The sequence below is a fragment of the Chiloscyllium plagiosum genome, unplaced genomic scaffold, assembly GCF_037043375.1.
Source record: "Chiloscyllium plagiosum isolate Xiang-an unplaced genomic scaffold, Cpla_swu_hap1 HiC_scaffold_18, whole genome shotgun sequence".
Lineage (NCBI taxonomy): Eukaryota > Metazoa > Chordata > Chondrichthyes > Orectolobiformes > Hemiscylliidae > Chiloscyllium > Chiloscyllium plagiosum.
In genome coordinates, this window is record NW_028270156.1 from 60,143,919 (window position 1) to 60,164,741 (window position 20,823).

Genomic DNA, 20,823 nt, shown 5'->3' on the forward strand with positions numbered 1-20,823 from the left:
TCAGACCAACAGAACTGGAAATTAGTAGCAGAGTATCTCAGCTGTCCAAAAAGGAGAATGAGAAAGATTTTAAGAAAGCAATTAACAAATTGAGTTTTTTTTAAGGATTAAGTGAAGTATAACACTGGAAAACAGATTGAAACTTTGTTTTGCCAGTTCTGTCAAACTTTTCTCAACTAATATGTACCTTTGATTCTTTTCTGAGTAATAAATGTGCATTGTTATATTAAAGAATAGTGGGAGCCTTGTGCAAACATGTCTTGTGACTAACCACTATGACAGGCAATTGCAAAAAAGAAACTTATGATCCATCAAGCCAGGTTTCTCTCTAGGACCTGCCATGTCCAGTATTACTATCAGCTGGGATCATAACAAGAGCACTAAAGCTATTAAACGCTAATTAATCAATGTAAGATTTTCTTCAACCCATTTTAATATCTCTTGTATTTCTGGTTATAAGGCATTTTAACATCTGCTATTTTTCAGTTTCTAAGTAAAATGTAAACAGTTATCATGTCAACTAGCATGTGGAGCTCACTGGGTGGGAGAAACATGAAGAGCTGAAAATGTGTTGCTGGAAAAGCACAACAGGTCAGGCAGCATCCAAGGAGCAGGAGAATCGACGTTTCGGGCAGGAGTCCTTCTTCAGGCTCATGCCCGAAACGTCGATTCTCCTGCTCCTTGGATGCTGCCTGACCTGCTGTGCTTTTCCAGCAACACATTTTCAGCTCTGATCTCCAGCATCTGCAGTCCTCACTTTCTCCTGGTAGAAACATGAAACCTGGCAGTGGAGGCAATGGTCTACAGATTGTTATTACAGAGACTCAGCAAATGTTCTCGGGACTGGGTTCGAATACCGCCATAGCAGATGGAGGAATTTGAATTCAATAAATATCTGGAATTAAGAGTTTAATGATGACCATGTCAAAAAAAACCATCTGATTCACTAATGCACTTTAGGGAAAAATGCCATCTTTATCTGATCTGGCCTAGAGGTTACTCCAGACCCACAGCAATGTGGTTGATACATAGGGATGGACAATAACTGCTGGCCTCGCCAATGACCCCCTTCATTCCATGAATGAATTCAACAAAAAAGACATCAGGATGCAAGGGGAAGAATCTTGACCAAAGAATTTGAAAGGGTTCAGAAAACATTTACAATGATGTTGCCAGGATTGGAGGATTTTAGATATAGGGATTATGCTGGGGGCTGTTTTTCCTGGAGTGTTAGAGGCTGAGGGGTGACCTTATAGAGGTTATAAAATCATGAGGGGCATAGATAGGGTAAATAGACAAAGTCTTTTCCCTGGGATGGGGGAGTCCAGAACTAGAGGGCATACGTTTAGGGCGAGAGGGGAAAAATATAAAAGGGACCTAAAAGGTAACTTTTTCAAGCAGAGGGTGGTACGTGTATGGAATGAACTGCCAGAGGAAGTGGTTGAGGCTAGTGCAATTGCAATATTCAAAAGGCATCTTGATGGGTATATGAATAGGAAGGGTTTAAAGGGATATGGGCCAAGTGCTGGCAATTGGGACTTAATTAGGTTGGGATATCTGGTCGGCATAGACGAGTTGGACCGAAGAGTCTGTTTCCATGCTGTACATTTCTATGACTGTATGATCATTGGGGCTCATATAGAACAGATAGCAGAGTAACAAATGTAACCTCTGTACTGAAGAAGAGTGTCTGAGGGAGAAAACAGGAAACAATAAGTCACTTAGCTTGACATCTGTTGTGGGGAAGCTGTCAGAATCTATTGTTAAATAGGTCATAGTTACAAACTCAGAAAAACTTCGGTAAACGGGAAGAGTCAACCTAGTTTTGTGAAAGAGAAGTCATTGTTAATCAATGTATTAGGCTCCTTTGAGGGACTAATGTGAATCATAGATAAAGAGGAGTCAGAAGCACAGAATCAAACCCTTCTGTCTAATTCATCCATGCCAACCAGATATCCCAACCTAACCTAGTCCCATTTGTCAGCACTTGGCCCATATCCCTCTAAACTCTTCCTATTCATATACCCATTCAGGTGCCTTTTAGATGTTGCGATTGTACCAGCCTCCACCACTTCCTCTGGCAGCTCATTCCATATATGCACCACCCTCTGTGTGAAAATGTTGCCCCTTAGATCCCATATAAATTTTCCCCCTCTCGTTTTGGACTCCCCCACCCTGGGGGGACATACTGTACTTGGATTTTCAAAAAGCATCTGATAAGACGTTACCTGAAAGGCAATCACAAATAAAAGGTTCACGGTTAAGGGGATAACATTTTAACATGTATAGAGGTTGGTTGGCTAATAGAAAACAGATTATGGTCCATTGTTTAATTAAAGAATATGACAAATAAGAATCTCATAAGGGCTCTGATGGGGCCTCAACATTTTATCATTTACATTTATGTCTTAATTCCCTTTACCTAAGACACAGTAGCTAAATGTACAGATGGCACACAAATAGGTAAGAAAGTATATTATCTAGAAGACATTAGAGGTTTGCAGAAGAACATAGATATTTTGAGTAACTAGCAGAAATTTGGCATTGGGATTAAAATGCTGGAAAATGTGAAATTGTTCACTTTGCTGGGGAAAACAGAAGAGCAGAATATTACTTAAAGAGAATGCCTGCAGAAATCAGAGGTGCAGGGGCATTTGGATACTGCAGTGGCATTTAGATATTGCACTATCTGAATCACAAAATGTTAGCATGGTGGTTCCAGCGCATTCTCAAAAAGGTTAATGGCAAGCCAACCTTTATGAAGAGGACCTGCCAATACAAAAAGGCTACACATGGATCAGTCACGTACGGATTGATAAGACCACATCTCAAATACATGTGCCATTTTGGTCTTCTTATTTAAGGAAGGATGGAATTGCTTTGGAGCCAGTTCAGAGGTGGCTTGCCAGATTGATACCTTGGGCGAACAGGTTGTCTTATGAAGATTGTTTGGGCACGCTGGGCTTGTTTCCATTGGAGTTTAGAAGAGTGAGGGATGACTTGATTAAAATGCATAAGGTCATGAATGGACTTAACAGGCTAAACATGAGAGCTCTTGTGGGCAAATTCAGCATGAATTGACACTGTACTAAAATTAGGGGTCACCCTTAGGACAGAAATTAGAGTACTTTTTCCATTCAGTGAGTAAACTCACAGCCTCAGATAGCAGTGGAAGTGGGGTTATTGGTTATTTTCAAGACAGAGATGGAAGATTTTTGTTAGGCAAGGGAATCAAAGATTATCAGGGTACTTGAGAATGTGAAATTCAAAACACAAAATAGATCAGCCATGAACTTAAGTGATGGAGCAGGCTTGAGGGTCCAAATGGTTTTCTTCTGCTCCCACTTTTCTATGTTTATAAGCTTAGTTGACTACTAGAAGGTTTCCACATCACTGATATCTAGAGTACAGGACCTGGATGTTTAAAGAAAGCAAGCCTCAGAGTTTTTATCACCTCCATAATTGGCTGGCCTTTGTATTCTCTCAGTTCTCTTCTAGGAGGAACAGTACAATAAAATTGGTAGGAATTGGAGGAAGGAAGGATCTCTAACAACAACAGGAACTTGCATAAATTGGTTATGCTGCCTCATCGGTTGTGAAGTGCTTTGGGGCATCCTGACACATAAATGGAAGCTCTTTCTTTCCTGGAGGATTAAATAAACCTCTCTGCCTCAGCACTTGAAAGTTTCTCTTTGCGAGCACTTTCCACCTGTGAAATATAACTACACTTTGTATACTTTGATACCTGGGAGTTGCATTGGGGAGACTAATGTAATTGTGCAACCCTCCACCTCAAGGCTTCACCCTACATTCTCTAAAGAATGTCACTCCCAACCGCCAGCTTTTAATCCACTCACACAGTGCATGAATACAGAATCACATTTCTGCTGTGCAGCACAGACCTGCTTTACGCTCTTCTGCTGTGATTGCTACATTGGAAACCTCACTATTTACGCCCATAGTGAGAAATGTTATCAATACTGCATTAAACAGTATGCAGACTCTGACAAGATTAGTTGTAAATAGAATTATAAAGGGGTGGTGGCAAAACACACATGCAGTTAATATACAATTTAATCTCTTGTATTTTTCAGACTGCAACTCCCTGCATTCTTATTTGAAATAATGTGTGCTAATGATATTACTTCCCCGTAATCATGTTTTTATCAGATAATAACTTTGCATTGATTAGAATTGCTAATCTGGTCAGACCGAAGGTCATCACACAGTGATTCTGCAAGTAGTAGGCACTGATGATTTGTCAGCAGATTCCATGGTGTCGAGAAACAAGCACACAATGAAAGATAATCAGCCAACTCGATCGACAATTTCCACTTCTTTGTAAGAAATATTAAGTCTTTAAATGGTCTATTACTTTTGAAGAGTCCTGGCTGGAAAGCCAATTTCAGATAAAGCAGCAGGTGAGGTCAGTTTCTCAGTTAAACTAGAGTGTAGTTTGATCATTATCCAGTAATCAAAGAGGATGGTTTAGGGCATGATGAGTGCGGAGCAATGGACACAAAACCGGAGTGGTTGTTGAAGCCTCTATGTTAACAGGGAACCAGCAATATTGTCAAAAAAAGATTTTTGTTCAAGCACAGGGGAAATGGTGGCACACGGATAATGTTACTTAGATCCTGAACCCCACACTAACATTCTGGGGACACAGGTTCAAATCTCACTAGGGCAGATGGTGAAATTTGAATTCATTAAAAAAAAAGTTCATCTAATGGAAACCATGTAACAAGTGTCGACTGTCATAAAAATAAATCTGATTCATTAATATCCTTCAGGGATACTTAATGCTTACCTGGTCTGGTATACAAGGGACTCCAGACTCTCAGCGATGTGGTTGACTCAACTGCCCTTCAGACAATTATGGAAAATCGACGTTTCGGGCATAAGCCCTTCTTCAGGAAGGGCTTATGCCCGAAACGTCGATTCTCCTGTTCCCTGGATGCTGTCTGACCTGCTGCGCTTTTCCAGCAACACATTTCCAGCTCTGATCTCCAGCATCTGCAGACCTCACTTTCTCCTTCAGACAATTATGGAAGGGCAATAAGTGTTGGCCCAGCCAGTGACGCCCAACACCCATGAACAAGTAAAAAAAATGTTGTGTTGACACACCTCTGGAGCTAGTGGTCTTAAACCTGGACCTTCCGACCCAGAGACAGGCACACTACCCCTGCACCATAAAAGCCTCTGACCAATAATATGACATTGGAAAAAGCACAACAGGTCAGGTAGCATCTCATGAGCAGGAAAGTCGAAATTTCGGGTTTGTGACCAAAACATCGACTCTCCCGCTCCTCAGATGTTGCCTGACGTGCTGTGCTTTTACCAGCACCACACTTCTTGACTCTGACTCTCCAGCATCTACAGTCCTCACTTTCTCCCAACATTATAACATGCGCATATGAAAATTGATTTCTTGGATAAGATACATCACTGGACAATAAGTAGCACTGTCAAACTGCACTGTGATATGAAAGAATTCATTTGCTCTGCTGACCTGCAAGAAATTGAATGCCCTGGGGGGTAAGGTGGTGTGTTTTTGTCTTATAGGTGGAATGCGGGAGGTTTACCTGGCCATTTCCTTGCCATCCAGGGATGATTTACATTTTTCATCCCCTATTCAGGGATCAATAAGAACATTACAGTTGGAATTTGACTACTCCACTGTAGGTTAAAAAATACAATTCATACCAGATCCCGCAATTAAGGGATGATTTGCATTACATTGTTTCTGGAGGTGAGGTGGTCATTTGTGAGCATTGCTAACTGTGTATAAAGGAAGGACTGTTTCCTTTGTTCAGAGAGACCCCTGGAGACAACTCGCCAGCATGGCGAGGAGTGTTCATAGTTTCTCCAAAGCATGTAACGTACTGTGTTTAATAAAATGTGGTTGCTTGTTCACAGAAGTTGGTGCGTTGCATCAAGTGTGTAAGAACCTCAAAAAATCACAACAGCACCACAGCAACAGTGTATTCAAGAATGAGGCATAGCTGGGGAAGGAGAAACCTGGAGGTGATGTTTTATAGTAATAACTATAAAAATAATGTTTGGACTAATCTAATCTGTACTCAATGATAGTTATAAACTTGCTGAGCTATACCCTGATGATTAAAAATATATTTTGAACCCAAGGGAGATTACAATGTTTCAAAGTATTCATTGCTGCCTTTTTTGTTATCAGGAACAGTAAAGGTAGTTATGAACATATCAAAGTGCAAACCCAATGTTGCAACGAAACATTGTTGGAATTTTGTCAGGAATACAACCTTCATTGTTTAAACTTCTCTGTGACCAGTAACATCCCATGAACTAGCAATATGGAATAGATTCAGAACAAATGCATTAGCTCAAACTTAGCCAATCTGTAACCTTATGGTCTGGCATTTGCCCTGCCATTCCCATCAAACCAGTGGGCCAATCCTGTTCAATGAGATTAGGAGCAGCATTAGACATAGGTGCCAATCTGGTGAAGCAACACAGGACTACGTGCTTTTCAAACAATGGAAGTAGCACACAATAGACAGAGATAAGTAACTGGGGTGCTGGAAAAGCACAGGAGGTCAGGCAGCATCTGAGGAGCAGGAGAATTGACATTTCGGGCAAGAGCCCTTAATCAGGAACAAGCCTAATTCCTGATGAAGGGCTCTTGCCCTAAATGTCAATTCACCTGCTCCTCAGATGCTGCCTGACGTGCTGTGCTTTTCCAGCATTCCACTCTCGACTCTGATCTCCAGCCCTCACTTTCTCCTAGAGATAAGTGACTGCAAAACCAACAGATCAGATCAAATCTCTGCAGTCCTACCACATCCAGTTGTGAAGAGTGGTGGACAATTAATCAACAAACCAAGGAAAGAGCTTCCACAAATATAACCATCCTCAACAGTGGGGGGGGCAAGTACATCTGTGCAAAAGAGAAAGATCACCGACAAGTGCTTCAGCTATCTCAATCTCTTCCTGTTGCCCCCACTATCACAAATGCTCATCCAAGCCAACTCAATTCACTCCACATATCAAGAAATAGCTGAAGGCATTAGAAAACTTTATGAACTCTGACAACATCCCAAATGGAGCACCAAAAGCTTATACTCCAGAACCACCTGCACCACTACCAAGTTGCTCCAGTACAACTACAGCCTGACATTGTGGAAGATTACCCATGTCCATTTTATAGCTAAAAAGCAAGAAAAATCTCATTTGGTCAATTACTACCCCATCAGTCTACTCTTGACCATCAGCAAAGTGATGAAAAGTGTCATCAACAAGACCATCCAAATTACTTATACAGCAATAACCTGCTCACCAATGTTAGTCATCTGGCTCCTGACGTCATTTCACTACTTACCCAAATGTGAACAAAATAGCCATACTCAAGAGCTGAAAGGAGAATGACTGCATCAACATGTTTTTGCATTTGACCAAGCACAGCAGCAAACAAAACTGAAGTCACTAGGACTGACATTCCTGATGAAGGGCTTATGTCCAAAACGTCGACTCCCCTGCTCCTTGGATGCTGACTGACTTGCTGTGCTTTTCCAGCACCACTCTTTTCGACTCCAAAGTCACTAGGAACCAGGGGAAAAGAACATCACTGCATGGAGTCATCCTAACACAAAGGACAAAGACCCAGTATACCACTGCCGGAGTTGTTCAGGGTTGTGTCCTTAGGTTCAAACATCTGCAGCTGTTTCATCATCACCTTCCTCCATCATAAGATCAAAACTGGAGATGTTTGTTTCCAATTGAAGTGTTCAGTATCAACTCCCCAGTAGCGAACCAGTACATGTAAAATTTACAGCAAGATCAGAACAACATTCAGCTTCGGGCTGACAACTGGCAAGAAATATTTACATCACACAATTTCCAAAAAATTCTATCCTCACCAAAAGAAAATTTTGTATCTCCCAGTGGCATTCAAATACATTTACTATCATTGAATAACATCACCATTAACATCCTGTGTATTATCATTAACCAGAAACTTAACTGGATAAGCCACCGAAATACTGTGGTGACAACAGGTCAGAGGGTGGGAATTCTGCAGCAATTAACTTGCCCCCTGACACCTCAGTGTCTGCCTGCCATCTATTATGCACAAATCATGTGACGGATCATCTCCACTTTCCTGAGCAAGTGTAGATCTAACATCAGAGCTGAAAATGTGTTGCTGGAAAAGTGCAGCAGGTCAGGCAGCATCCAAGGAGCAGGAGAATCGACGTTTCGGGCATGAGCCCTTCTTCAGGAATCTAACATCAGGAATCTGGGCTTCTTGAGTGATCGAACATCACTCAAGAAGCCCAGCATTATCTAAAACAAAGAAGTTTGATTGATCAGCAACCCATCCATCACTTTCAAGATTCATTCCCTTCAGCACAAATACACAATGGCAGCAGTGTGTACAATACACAATGTGCCCTGCAATGACTTACTGAAGTTCCTTTGACAGCATTATGCAAACCCATGACCTCTACCATCTAGAAAGGCAAAGAAAACAAAAGTATGTGAACACCCACAGAGATTTCTCCTCCAAACTGTACACCATCCTAACTTACAACTATATCACTACTCCATCACTGCCAATGGGTTATATTCCAGGGACTGCCTTTCTAACAGTACTATGAATGTCCCAACACCACACTGACTACAGCAGTTTAAAAAGGCAGCTCAGCACCATCCCATCAACAGCAGTCATGGCTTTGAATAAATCATCCAAAATTACTGACTTGCTATGAAAGAACAAAATAGATCTTCAACAGCTCAAGTAAAGTGACAACTGACCATGCCCTAAGGGAAGAATTCCAATATCTGCTAATGCTAATCCTTGGGTCCCATTCCTTAGATAAAGGATGAATATGACATCTACGTGAAGTTCATATGTTTAAACTAAACACATTAATACCTTCTATCAGAATTATCAGTTTTGTGTGAAAGGGATGTAAGTGATGCATACCATGATAAGTCATTTTACAGGGAAATTTTTTGAACACCTGTCGGTCTATCAACAGATAAACCTTCTTATCTCCTCAGTCACAATTTCTCTTCTCTTTAACAATATATCATCAGTGCAGTTATAAACATTTCCCTTATTTCTATTTTACCCACGCTGTTCTTGCCCTTGTCTACATCCACAATGAATTCAGCACCAAGATTTTCATATTTTCATTATAATGAACCAAGTCACAGAAACCAATTCCAAAATCTTAAGATGTTTAAAAGTAGCTGTCATCTTCAATTGTGAGAAACCAGCAACCAGAGTTGAGACCAATGGAACCACATCCTGATTTACCTTTCCACAGGGATCTCAAAATTATGTTCAGCTTTCCTTAACATTTTTCTTCCCCCTACAGGCGGCGGTTAATTTAAACTTTATATTGACGTCAATATAATCACTTTTTTTTCAAATAAACTTATCTTTCTTCCAATTTTTTTGCTTTAGAGGGATATAGATCATATCCAGGCAGATGGGATAAGTTTAGAATGGCATCCTGGTTGGCCTGTTCCCATTAGACAATAGGTGCAGAAGTAGGCCATTCTGCCCTTCGAGCCAGCACCACCATTCATCATGAACAGAGCTGAACATCCTCAATCAGTATCCTGTTCCTACCTTCTCCCCATAACCCTTAATTCCACTATCCTTAAGAGCTCTATCCAACTCTTTCTTGAAAGTATCCAGAGACTTGGCCTCCACAGCCTTCTGTGGAGCATTCCACACACCGATCACTATGGGTGAAAAGGTTTCTCCTCAACTCTGTTCTAAATGGCCTACCCCTTATTTTTTTTTTTTTTATAGATATTTTTATTAGAAATTTAACATTTTTACAAGTTTACAAAAATAAACAAAACTCTCAGATATAAACATTGATATACAATTAGCTCAAATATACAATAGCCAAGATTTGACAACAAAAAAAAACAAAACAAAACAACAAAAAAAAACCCAAAAAAAAAACCAACAAAAAAAAACAAACAGACAAAACTCAACTATCTACTAATCTAACCTACAACTAACCAGGGTGTATATTTAAGTCTCTTACATGCTCGGGATGTGTTAACATCAGATATGATAAAACCCGTATTCGTGCGGGATTCCTCCCCCGAGGGGCCGCGGACCAGCCAGGTTCGTAGTCTCAATTAAATAAAAGCCCTTGTTAGGATAGCCGAAATATCTGTATTTATGTAATTCAAAAAGGGCTGCCATATTTTATAAAATAATTCGGTCTTTCGGTGCACCATATTTGTAAGGAAGTCAAGGGGAATACATTCCATAATTAGTCTGTGCCAATTTGAAAGTCCAGGGGGGCCCTCCGCCACCCAGTTCATCAGAATATTTTTCCTTGCACAGAAAGAAAGAATAGAAAATAGTCTCTTCCCGTACGTGTCCAGGGAGGGAAAGTTCGAAAAGCCCAAGAGGAGAGATACGGGGTCCACTTTTATTTCCGTTCCTAAAATTTCTGTCAGGGTACTTGCTACTTTAGTCCAATATCCACGGATCTTATGACAGGTCCATAAGCAATGTACAAGAGTGCCCACCTCTATTTTGCATTTAGGACACATTGGAGATGCTCCTGCCTTAAATTTTGCCAATCGAACCGGTGCTATATGGGCCCTATGAAGTATCTTCAGCTGGATAGCCTGGGTTCTGTTACAAATAGTAATTCTTCTAGCATTTTCCCAGATATCATTCCACGTTTCTGTGGAGATTTCTAGTCCCAGATCCTGATCCCATGTTTTAAGCAGATTATCCATATCTCCCGATACTTCATCATGTAGCAAATGATAAATATTACTGACGGAAGATACCCCCACTGGTCGTAGGACACTACATTCTCTATCGGATTTATAAAGACTATCTAATAACGTAGTCTTCTTCTGTATAAAATCTCGAATTTGGAAGTATCGAAAGAGGTCTCCATTGGGTAATCCGAATTTCTGACGCAGCTGTCCGAAAGACATCAGGACCCCATCTTTAAATAAATCCCCAAGACATGAGATACCCCTGGCTCTCCAGAGTTTAAAAGTGGCATCTGTTAACCCCGGTTGGAATCCCCATGCTCCCACTATCGGTGCATAGGGGGATGTTTTATGTGAATTACCCTCATTTTGCCGCATTATATTCCAAGCCTTGATTGTATTCAGTATTATAGGGTTTTTACAGTTATCTGTAATGATTTTCCTCTTGTCTGAGAATAAAAGGTTAATAAGTGGGTATTTTACTTGAGAAGCCTCGATGTCCAACCAGATTGATTGTGGATCAGACAAGACCCAATCAGCTATATAACTTAATAGGGAACTTAATTGATATTTCCTAAAATCTGGGAAGTCCAATCCACCCCTTGCCTGTGGAAGCTGTAGCTTCTTCAGCTTAATGAGGGGTCGCCTATGGTTCCAGATAAAGGAACTCAGCCAGCCGTATAATTTACATAAAGCTGTCCTCGGCAGCATCACCGGAAGCATTCTCATAGGATATAGGAGACGGGGCAGGATATTCATTTTGATTAATGCTATTCTACCCAGCCAGGAAATTGGCAGGTCTCCCCATCGCTGGAGGTCCTGCCTTATCCTTTCCAATAAATACACAAAATTAGCCTTATACAACTGACCAAATACTGGAGTAATAAAAATGCCTAAATATAAGAAACCCTCCAGGGACCAGCGAAAGGGAAAAAGGGAACCGTCCGCTAAGCGGGGTATCACAGCAAGGCCACCCATTGGCATAGCTTCCGATTTTGAAAAATTAATTTTATAGCCTGAGAATGCACTAAATGTATTAATAACTTGGATTAAGCGAGGTATGGACATCAAAGGGTTACTGAGGAATAGAAGAACATCATCTGCATAAAGGGTAATTTTATGTTTACCTGTACCAATCCTTGGGGCCACTATGTTAGGATCAGCTCGTATAGCTTCTGCTAGTGGTTCAATTATTAGCGTGAATAACAATGGCGAGAGGGGACATCCCTGACGGCAGCCCCTACCCACACTGAAGCTATCCGAGCCTAATCCATTGGTAACCACAACTGCTTTGGGATCACTATACAATGTTGAGATCCATTTGGTAAACACCTGTCCAACACCAAACCTCTCCAATGTGTAAAACAAATATGACCATTCGACCCTATCAAATGCCTTTTCCGCGTCTAATGAAACCACTACTCCTGGTATCTTTCCCTGATGACAAGCTTGAATCATATTCAGAGCCCTTCTAACATTATTGGATGATCTACGGCCCTTAATAAACCCCGTCTGATCCTCCTTTATAATATGTGGCAGTATCCTTTCTAATCTCAGTGCTAACGTTTTAGAGAGGATTTTAAAATCTACATTTAGCAAGGATATTGGTCTGTATGATGTACAATCTTCTGGGTCCTTTCCTTTTTTGAGGATAAGAGAGATATTTGCCTCTTTCAGCGAAGGCGGGAGACAGCCCTGACTATATGCATAGTTATACATGTCCATAAGTGGACCAACCAGTATTTCTGTAAATTCTTTATAGAATTCAGCTTGAAAGCCATCTGGGCCCGGCGTCTTGCCATTTTGAAGGTGCCTAATTGCATCAACTATTTCTTGGGGTGTAAGAGGAGCATTTAGGACCGATACTTGTTCCGGAGTTAGGTCTGGAAAAGTCAAATTTTTAAAAAATGACTGCATCCTCTTCGCCCTATCTTCACAATCCTGTGATTTATATAACTCAGAATAGAATTTTCTAAAGGTCGCATTAATCTTTTTATGATCATGAGTCAAAATACCCGTACTTTCCTTAATAGACATAATCGTCTGAGGGGCCTTTTTTTTCTTTGCAAGAAATGCTAAGTATCTACCCGGTTTGTCGCCATATTCATATAATCTTTGCTTTGCAAATAATATTTCCCTCTTAGCCGTTTGAGTAAGTGTAGTATTTAGAGCTGTCCTAAGAGCTGTAATCCTTTGCAATTTAATAATAGAGGGTCTATCAGTGTATGCTGTTTCAGCCGCTTTTAAGCGGGCTTCAAGCAAACGCTGTTGTTCTCCTTTTAATTTCTTCTGGGTCGCTGAGTAGGAGATGATCAAGCCTCGCGTGTAAGCTTTGATGGTCTCCCACATCATTGACGGGTTGCTAGCTGTACCTGAATTAATTTCTAAAAAAGTTTTAAATTCTTGAGAGAAGTACTTTACAAATTTACTATCTTTCATTAAGAAGGGGTCCATACGCCAATGCCGAAGGGATGTCCCACTGTTCCTCGCCTTAGTTTCCATATATACAGCAGCGTGGTCAGAAATTGCTATATTACCTATTTTACAGGATGATATGGAATTTAAAAAAATTGAGGGGGCAAAAAACATATCAATTCTGGTATGACATTTATGTGGATTAGAGTAGAAAGAAAAATCTCTACCCTGTGGATGAAGACATCTCCATACATCTACTAATCCTAATTCTTTGTTCAGATCCATCAATTGTCTAGATCTGGGAGATACTCCTGCAGTACTCTTGGGAATCCTGTCTATTTCCGGATCCATAATACAATTAAAGTCTCCCCCTATAATTATATGACGGGCATCAAAAGCCATCAATTTTGAGAAGGCTTCTGTTATAAATTTAAAGGGGTGTGCCGGGGGGCAGTACAAATTTAAAATCCCATATTCCTCTCCATTTATGAGAGCTTTAATCAAGATATATCGTCCAGATTCGTCTTTTATCTGCTTTAGGATTTTGAAAGGGAAATTCTTCCGAACAAGAATAACAACTCCCCTGCTTTTTGAGCTAAAAGAAGAAAAAAAGGCCTGATCAAATCCGCCCTGTCGTAATTTCAAGTGTTCTTTATCTGACAGATGCGTCTCCTGTAGGAGAGCTATATCAACTCTTTCCTTCTTAAGATTTGATAATATTTTCTTCCTTTTAAGTGGCGAATTACTCCCTTTGACATTCCAGGTGCACCACTTAACCGATTGATCAACCATAATCCTCTGGGCCAATCCGAGACCCCTCGGGAGGGGGAACCCTATCCAGAACATCCCGAGCATGGAACATGTAAAATTTACAAAAATAAACCCTCTTTAATACACCCACAACAATACAGTAAAAAACTATTTCTAAATAAAAAAAATATAAAACGTATCTAAGTGGAGACTTTCCCCCTTGTTCCCAGGGGGCATCACTTCCTCTCCAAAAATCCCTCATATCCTCTCCCAACCAATGCCCCACCCTTGACCCAGGCACTCCTCAATAAAGTGAGGAAAATTCAAATATAATACAAAGCTAGAGTTAACAGTGAGCACCCCACCCCCACCCCTACCAACACCTGGGTATATTTGGTAATGTTAATACCATATATAAACATATAACTATAAAATTACCAGTTCAACAAATAATAATTAAATATGATAATACAAAATAACGAAGGGAAAAACAACCCCGCTCCTAAAGACAGAGGTAAAATTGAATAAGGTAACCACCTCCCCCCACCAACATTAACCAAATCCCCCAACTTATATATACATATATATACATACACATACATATATATATACATACATACATACACACACATATACATACACCCCTCATATATACATAAAATAATAACAGAAAACAACTCCAAGGGGGGGGCGGGGGGGAGAAAATCAAATCCCTCTCCCCTCCCCCCATAATAATATTAAGCAATAAGGTAAGAAAAAAAAAGGGAGGGGATATAAACCAAAACGGGGGGGGGGGGAAGGCAGACCAACATCCATTATGTCCTACAGTTTATCTAAGAGAGTCCAAGAATTCCTTAGCCTTTTCTGGTGATCCAAAGTTATATACAGAACCTTCATGGTTAAAGCGTAACATCGCTGGGTAGCGTAAGGAGTACTGTACATTTAAGTCCCTTAAACGCTTCTTCGCCTCGTCGAATGCCTTCCTCTTTCGAACCAGAGCCGGGGAAAAGTCCTGAAATAGCATGATCTTGGATCCTTTGTAGATCATAGCTTGGGGGTCTTTTCCGAGATTTCTAGAGGCTTCTAGGAGTATCTGCCTCTCCCTGTAGCTCTGCAGCCGGAACAGGACCGGGCGTGGGCGCTGGTTCGAGCCGGGCCCGCGTATTGCGACCCGGTAGGCCCATTCCACCCTTACCTGGCCTGATCCGACTTGCAGATTTAAAAGTTGTGGCAGCCACTGCTCCAGGAATGCTGTAAGGTGGCCTTCCTCTTCCTGCTCGGGAAGGCCCAGCAAACGAATATTTTTTCGACGACCTCGATTATCGAGGTCGTCAATATGATTTTCCAAGGTCCGGACTCGCTGCTCGAGAGTCCGGACCTGATCCACGGCCGATTGAGCGGTTGTCTCCGAGGTCGCGGCCTTTAGCTCCGCCCCTCCGACTCGGCGTTGAATTTCTTCAATTTCACGGTCGTGCTGCTGCAGCGCGGCCGAGAGCGACTCCCAACGGTTCCTGGATTCGACGATAAAGGCATCAATCTTCGAGTCAAGCTTGGAAATCATTTCTGTAAGGCTTGCTACTGTAGGTAAGTCCCCCGGGGCGGCTGTGGACGCCTCTGCTGCAGCTGGAGAGTGTGGGGGAGGGGTTGCTGCTTGCTGAGAGCTGCGGGCTCCCTTCCCTTTAGTCATTTTAACTTAGGATAAAGTTGCTTAAATGTAGCTTAAATGTAATATTAAACCACTAATTCAGTTACTAAACTATTATAAATGATTTATAAATGATTTGGTGAGCTTGGTAGGGGGTAGGTGACCCACTGTGCCCAAGTCTTGGGAGGAGCACTATCTTACTGGGTCGCCGCCATCTTGGATCCCCGATAGTGCTCCCTACCCCTTATTTTTAAACTGTGTCCTCTGGTTCGGGACTCACCCATCAGCAGAAACATGCTTCCTGCCTCCAGAGTGTCCAATCCTTTAATAATCTTATACGTCTCAATCACATTCCCTCTCAGCCTTCTAAACTCAAGGGTATACAAGCCCAGTCACTCCAATCTTTCAAAGTTAGATATGCTGCACTCCCTCAATAGCCAGAATGTCTTTCCTCAAATTTGGAGACCAAAACTGCGCACAATATTCCAGGTGTGGTCTCACCAGGGCCCTGTACAGCTGCAGAAGGACCTCTTTGCTTCTATACTCAATTCCTCTTGTTATGAAGGCCAGCATGCTACTGGCTTTCTTCACTGCCTGCTGTACCTGCATGCTTGCTTTCATTGACTGATGTACAAGAATACCTAGATTTCGTTGTACTGCCCCTTTACTTAACTTGACTCCATTTAGGTAGTAATCTGCCTTCCTGTTCTTGCCACCAAAGTGGATAACCACACATTTATCCACATTAAACTGCATCTGCCATGCATCTGTCCACTCATCTAGCCTTCCAGGTCATCCTGTAATTGCCTAACATCCTCCTCACATTTCACCCTGCCACCCAGCTTTGTATCATCAGCAAATTTGCTAATATTACTTTTAATACCATCTATATCATTAATGTATGTTGTAAAAAGCTGCAGTCCCAGTACTGATCCCTGCGGTACCCCACTGGTTGCCACCTGCCATTCCGAAAGGGAGCCGTTTATCACTACTCTTTGTTTCCTGTCAGCCAACCAATTTTCAATCCAAGTCAGTATTTTGATCCCAATACCATGCGCCCTAATTTTGCTCACTAACCTCCTATGGGGGACTTTATCAAAGACTTTCTGGAAGTCCAGGTACACTACATCCACTGGATCTCCCTTGTCCATCTTCAGGGTTACATCCTCAAAAAAGTCCAGAAGATTAATCAAGCATGATTTCCCCTTCATAAATCCATGCTGACTCTGACCTATCCTGTTACTGCTATCCAGATGTGTCGTAATTTCATCCTTTATAATTGATTCCAGCATCTTTCCCACCACTGAGGTCAGACTAACTGGTCTATAATTCCCTGCTTTCTCTCTCCCTCCTTTCTTTAAAAGTGGGACAACATTAGCAACCCTCCAATCCACAGGAACTGATCCTGAATCTATAGAACATTGGAAAATGATCACCAATGCATCCACGATTTCTAAAGCCTTCATCAGGAATCGGGCTTTTGCCTGAAACATCAATTTTCCTGCTCCACGGATGCTGCCTGACCTGTTTTCAGCACCACTCTAATCTAAACTCTGGTTTCCAGCATCTGCAATCCTGTTTTGCCTGGCCTGTTCCCATGCTTCACAGAGTAATCTCAGTAAGAAAAGGAAAATGAAAACCGAAATTACTGGAAAATCTCTGCAGGTCCAATTCTAAGGGTCACTCGACTAGAAACATTAATTCAGATTTCTCTTCACAGATGTTGCCAGACCTGCTAAGCTTTTCCAGCAATTTGTTTTTATTTCTGACTTACAGCACATCTGTTACTTCAGTTTTTATTCAGAAAAACAATTGTTTTGATGTGATATCTGACTGCCGTCTGCTCTTAAAACAAATTCCAAACCGACAGGGGCTGACCCACCACCCATTTCAATTCCCCTAACCACTCCCGTTCTGACATCACCATCCTTGGCCTTCTCCATTGCTAAAACAAACCACAAGACCTACAGGAGAAATAACATCTTATCTTCTGCCCAGGCAGCCCACAGCCCGGAGGACTCGACATTGAGTTCTCCAATTTCAAATAACATCCCTCCCCCTCCCCATCACTGCTCCTTGCCACCAAATGGATTCATTCCTCCCATTGACCTTCAAGGTCGTACCCTCGACATGTCTTCACCTATCCCCATTTCACCATCCTGCCCTGCCTCTCCCTTTATCTGCAGCTCCCCCTACACCCACTCCCTGTCCTGAAGAAGGGTTACACCTGAAACATTGACTTCTCCACCTCCTGATGCTGCCTGGCTTGCTGTGTTCTTCCAGCCTCCTGCCTGTCTACTTAAAAGTTCAAGCTACAGAGAATTTGACAGATGCAAACAATCCTGTATGCAAGTAAACCATTTGCAAGTGAAATGTGGCATGCTTGGAGGAAAATTCCACTTTTATTAACTGTATCCAAACTAAGGATCACAAAAGTATAAACTCTTCCAGCCCTTTACTTGCATAAAGGATTGTTTGCATCTGTCATATTCAAATTTTCCCTAAGTTTTAAAGTCATAATGGGAGCAATGGATAAAATCATTGCGATTTTAAATACTTCAACGGTCAAGTTCTCATATTGAAAGCTGAAAGTGATTTGGTTTGAACACGATGTAGCAAGGTGGGAGGTAGTTATCAGTTTCCGTCAGTTTGCCACTGTTGACCTTTACTATACCCTTAAGTACGGGCGCAAAGTTTAATGGGTTGAAAGAGTGGGACGAAAATTGCATGTTCATCATTCCGTTTTATTTCATCACCCTTGGAACGCTGCGGCTAATGTGAAGGTAGGAAAATGTCTGTTGACTTTCAGAGTAAATACCAAACACGAGCCAAATTCTGGGGACTCACACAGTTCCCTCCTGGCAATTGTATACCATACATTTTGGACTAAAGCAAGATGAGAAAGGGCAAGGCAGCTGAGTAAAAGTAAACTAAAAAATCATTTGCAGAAGGAAAGCAAACCACAGCCTTTACAAATACTGTCTGACAAAATGACTGAAATGAAAAACTACATTCAGGACGCTCTCACTACGGTCTGTTAACAAAATCAGGAGTATTTCTTTCAGTCTTGTCTCCCCTCATTGCATTCTAGAGCAGCCATTGTTACTGTCCTCACTCATTCATTACAAACTCGGCTGTAAGAGGTTACTTGAAGCACTCAAAGCCTGTGAACCACAGCGAGAAATAAATAACAGGGAAATTAAACAGGCTGACACGTTTCCTATTGGATCAAACGCAGGAGATTAGTAGCTGGATCCATTGAGTCTCTGTGCAGCAACACTGTCTCGTAATAAAATAAATCCACCTTTACTCGCCTCGGGATTAAGAAGATCGGAAGCAGCCACGATGCTGGTAGATTAAAAGGTTAATACATCTCGTTTTAAAAATCACACGGAAATAAAACGGTGCGCATTTTACAGAACACTATAAGAAGGACGGCAAACGCGCTGTCTGGGCTACGATTTACTCTACACAAAACAGCCAGCCTGTTCTGTATATATGCCTGGCTGTGGAATTCCCAAATTTTGTGTGCTATGTGTTGCAAATGAGACTTGATTCATAAAACCGCTAGGTGAGCAGCAACCTAAAGGACAGTGACCGGGGTGGGGGAAGAGGGCACTCCTTCCTCCGTCACTCCCGTACAGTACATTGTGCTGCAGTTGCTTGAGCTTTGCATTTCGCCCCGGGCGCTCCTTACCTTAGCCCGCTCTCCGCTACAAACTCTCCCGCAGAATGAACACCATCTGGCACCCGGGGAGGGCTATGGCTGCTCGCGACGTCCGTGCGCAGGCGGCGGTGGTGGGGCGCGTGCTCGTGCGCGCGCCCGCTGGTGGGGTGGGGACGGACGGACGCCTGGCCGCGCGCGCGCACACGCCTCCTTCTCCCCCCCACCCCACCTCACCTCCGGGGATGGACGGCGGGGTTAGTGCGAGACGACGCGTCTGGGCTTTGTTCGGTGTGCTGCACTGTTCACCCTGCAACAAGTCACGCATTTGTTGTTATTTCTATCCCTTCGCAGCACAATTTCTATTTTGTTTGTGGCGTGAGGTGGGAATTGCATGGAGAAGGGGCCAGAGAAAAATTGCTTTGATTGTTCGTGCTTTTAAACCGTTATCTTCTGGAGTGCTTGAAAGTTCCAGGTAATAATGTATTAGTCTAATCCACGCCTCCTTCAACGTCGTTTATGTAAAAGAGAGTGAGTACATAAAGTAAAAGATGGTGAAAGGTTTGTAATTCCAATCACCGACTCTGGGTCACCGCAACATAAGTACAATTTTAAAAGATTCAAGTGATTCAATCTTTTTTGTCCATTGCAACATCTGATTGGCAGATTTGGTTCCTTCCACACTAGCTGATCTATTGTTTACCTTATGGGGGAGAACTGGTGGAGAAAATCAATCGTAAATTGTCAAAAATTTCATTCCAAGTGACTTGCTTTTACGGGTACAAGATAGTAAAAGAATGCGAAGCAATTTCTAACCCAAAAGTAAACACGAAATTTTCTCCTCCCACTGTAGCCAGTGCATATTATTGCATATTATTAACATGCATAATTATTCTGTTATGCCGGAAAAAATATATCAACAAAGGTAGGGTGAGCAAGTTTTGAGCAAATTTGTAGCTCAGGTTGAGGTTCTGGATGTAGGTTTGCTGGCTGAGCTGGAAGGTTCATTTTCAGATGTTACCTAGTATGGTGATGAAACGTCTGAAAATGAACCTTCCAGCTCAGTGAGCAAACCTACATCAAAAGGTAGGGTTGTTGTGGCACAGTGGGAGTGTCCCTACCTCTGAGTTAGGAGGCACAGGTTAAAGTCCTGTCAGCTTTAAAGGTGTGTAATGACATCTCTGAACAGGTTCATTAAAAATGGCGAAAGTGAGGACTGCAGATGCTGGAGATTAAAGTTGAAAGTGTGGTGCTGGAAAAGCACAGTAGGTCAGGCAGCATCCGAGGAGCAGGAGAATTGACGTTTTGGGCAAAAGCCAATCAACAAAGGTGAGCACAACTCACCTCAGTGAACTTATAATCAAAATTATGAAGTAAAGATGGTCAATCACTTTCCTTTCCAAAATCTAATAGTCTGTTTCTGTCCTTAAGTTATGTTATAAACTGAATATAGGTGCTTCCATTCGAATATTTTAATAAGATTTTTTTGACAAGTATCCACTATATTTCTTTCATCATTCTTCTCTGTCGCGTCATCAAAATTTCAATTGGAATATGTACAGACTGTACCTTTTTCATTATTCTGCATTTTTGATAGTGGACTAAA

At 41.8% G+C, this 20,823-nt stretch overlaps 1 protein-coding gene across 1 annotated transcript in view; it reads right to left on the reverse strand.

Annotated features, from left to right (window-relative positions):
• Positions 1-19,296, reverse strand: part of LOC122557930 (mitochondrial glutamate carrier 1-like) — a 141,416-nt gene extending 122,120 nt beyond the window's left edge. Inside the window, exon 1 of the mRNA XM_043706156.2 lies at positions 19,251-19,296. The gene's annotated coding sequence lies outside the window, so the exon portion shown is untranslated. The remainder of the gene's footprint in view (positions 1-19,250) is intronic.
• Between the last annotated feature and the right edge of the window lie 1,527 nt (positions 19,297-20,823).